General features: G+C 35.5%; 2 long non-coding RNA genes across 2 annotated transcripts in view; one reads left to right on the top strand and one right to left on the bottom strand.

Moving 5' to 3' along the window:
- The window catches only part of LOC116685980 (uncharacterized), a 12402-nt gene that overhangs the window by 5674 nt on the left and 3718 nt on the right, over window positions 1-3010 (top strand). The window lies entirely within an intron of this gene.
- LOC116685981 (uncharacterized) overlaps window positions 932-3010 on the bottom strand; it is a 16669-nt gene continuing 14590 nt past the window's right edge. Inside the window, exon 3 of the long non-coding RNA XR_004331101.1 lies at window positions 932-1254. This is a non-coding gene — a long non-coding RNA (uncharacterized LOC116685981). The remainder of the gene's footprint in view (window positions 1255-3010) is intronic.

Here is a 3010-nt window from a genome sequence, read left to right as displayed (position 1 = left end):
CGTTTTCAGTTAATTGTTGTTTTTTGTCACAATAAATTGGCCGTCAAAATAAGCATTACATTGAAAATATTTTTTTTTTTAAACACCAAAAACATTTTAAAAAAGCACCAAAAATGTTGGAAAAAGCGATAATAATGTTGAAAAAAGTGACCAAAACGGATTTTTTCATGTTTGACAGGAAGACAACACAAGGGTAAAACTATCATTTTGTCTCTGTGTTGTCTGGATTTGGGTTCAACCTAGTTCCACACGTAAGAAGTATGCAGAAAATAAGAGATGGAATGAAGGTGTGTGTGTGTGTGTGTGTGTGTGTGTGTGTGTGCGCGCACCTAATGATGTGAATGTAAGCTGTAATTATGTATTGAGGGAGGATAAATTGAGAACAAGATTAAGAAAAAAAGTATTTCAGGTTAAAGCAAAAGAGACAGCAACAACAGGAGAACGATAGGCAAATTATTTTTGACAAGTGCCGAGTGAAGAAGTATTTTTGATTCCCAGAAGCATAATGATTTCACAGTGGTTTACTGCTTTTGAAATACTCATTTTCAGTGCTCATAAAAAGAATTAAAAAAAAAAAAACTATATACATATGTGAAAAACAGATTTATCAGTGAAATGAGATGTCTTGACAACTACTAAAGGTTTATTGAAGGAAGCGGGTCAGAGAGGTAGCCAAGAAAATTAAAGTGATTCCTGACTGCTGCTGTCAAAAGTGGGTGTTTTTAACAGCTTATACTTTCAGATGAACTTTATGAAACAAAGTTCAGAAATGAAAAAAGTGATAAATACAAAAATGTACACCCCAACATTTTACCCACATTGATACTCCATGAAAAGAAAACAAAATCCAAACCAAATTTGGAAGGGAGGAGATTTCCGGCACGACCAACAGTAGGCTAGCGCTAAAAGAGACGTAGCTAACGTAGGAGGGCCGCTGTTGTGACTCGGGTGCCTGGGTCTAATATGAACTGTTTCCAGACGCTTCATTAAACTGCTGTTAGCGTCGTAAGCACCAGGCACTGGAGCTAAGGGCCGGCCGGTTGGATTGCTGTAAGTAAAGTGCCTGGCTGCTAGCTGACTGGAGGCTAACAGTAACTAGCTAGCTATATGTCCTGGGGCTGTTGTTAGCTCTCACGCCGACTGAGTCTGTCTGCACCGGGAGAGTGAGGAAGAAAGACCACAGTGTGATAGCTGGCTAAATTAGTATTAGATTAATAGTCTATTTGTACAGCTAACATTAACGCTACAAGTGAACTCATACTGGGAAAGCCCAGATCTGTTAACCGTGGTCAAAATAATCATACTATTAATAACTTTATGAGCGTGTTGAACAATGTTGTAACCTCATAATGTTACCCACCAAGTATTAGCATTAATGTTAACAGCACATTGGAGTAAAGCTGGCTCGATATTGAAATGTATCAATTAATAAGATCTCTGCTGTATTACTGTTAAAAAGTGGCATGTAATTAATCACAAAATGATGCTGTGTGGCAAGCAATAATATGCTTAAACGTATTTTTTTTTGTGACATTGGTATGATTTATAATTACTCTTGAACGTATCATCTGTGTGACCGTGATTTCAGTTACTAGAGGGTGAAAGGTTATAAATTAATATAATAAATAATCCCATACGCACTACCCCTGACCAAATAATAATAATAAAAAATTGATACAAAAGTCCAACTGTGACAGCATAATTATGGGTTCCCCCCCCCCCCCAGGGTTATGGGAAGAATGGCCATAATGATTGATTGATTGATATCTTTATTTCGAACATGCAAGAGAAAGTGTATACAATAAAAAAAATAAATAAAAAGAAATAATAAAACAATGTTTAAAACATTGGAGAGAAAAATAACAAACAAAGTACCCTTCTTTATGTGTTAACACATTCTTACATGTGCGAAAAGAGTAGGAAGAAGTAAAACTTATGTACTCCTACCCTTTAATTCTTGCATCCTTTAATTTACAATATTTAAATTCTGTTGCTATATATATAATACACATCCTACACAAATACATACACGGATACCCCATACTATTCTAAATAAATAAACAAAACACAAAAACACAAACAAACTTTCTACAGTGCTTCTCTATACTTTCTAAAACTAATTTCTTTGTACATTTTTTTGAAAAGGAATATGTTTGGGCATTGCTTTAGGTTCTCATTTAGTTTGTTCCACAATTTAACTCTGCAAATTGATAAACATAATCTTTTCCTTGATGTTCTACATCTATTAGTCTTAAAATTTCCTCTTCCCCTTAAATGTGCAGAGTAAGCACATATTTAAAGACATAATTAAGTTATGTTTAAGTATTAAAGTGATTATATTTAAAGCTGACAATGATCATGCTGAGGTTTGGGTTATAGGAGGTCTATAAATGAAATACAGTTCTGACAGTTATTGAAAAGAAGATGTCATAAAGCCAGGCTGGACACTTTATTGTGTCATTGGGCAAATATTCCACAATAACCTTTCAGCATATTGTAATTCAAGTGGTCTGAGAGAAAATTTGAAATCTGAACCTCCACTTGGCTCTATTTTCAGGCTTAAGAAAATCCAGCATGTGACAGAAGACGGGATGCCAGTCATTTTATTTCAGAGAAGTCCATTCCTATGGGCTGTTCTACAAATACAGATGCACATGCACTTCCCTTCAGATGGTAAAAGTCTGAGTCAATGGTGGAAAATCCTGAGAAGAAGTTGATATGCCAGCATTGGCATCAACTGCCTACACTGCAAATAAGTAACTCTGGGTTGTGGTCTTGTATATATGATGTCAATATTATGCTCAACTATCATCATTTTCTCTCCATCTCTGAGATGACAGACTGTGGTCCAAGGCGTTTCAAAGGGGTTTGCAGGCCCACATTTGCAAAGAACGAACGGTAATTGTCATGTAATTGCTATTATATAACGGCATTAGAGTCACAATTAAATAAATGACTTTAAGTACTGTCAGAGTTTTTCCTGACTCAGAATGGGCCTTTTTTTTTGGGG

This window comes from Etheostoma spectabile, unplaced genomic scaffold (assembly GCF_008692095.1).
Source record: "Etheostoma spectabile isolate EspeVRDwgs_2016 unplaced genomic scaffold, UIUC_Espe_1.0 scaffold280, whole genome shotgun sequence".
Taxonomy (NCBI): Eukaryota; Metazoa; Chordata; class Actinopteri; order Perciformes; family Percidae; genus Etheostoma; species Etheostoma spectabile.
The sequence above is the reverse complement of the archived record's forward strand: the minus strand, read 5'-3'. Positions and strand labels throughout refer to the sequence as shown.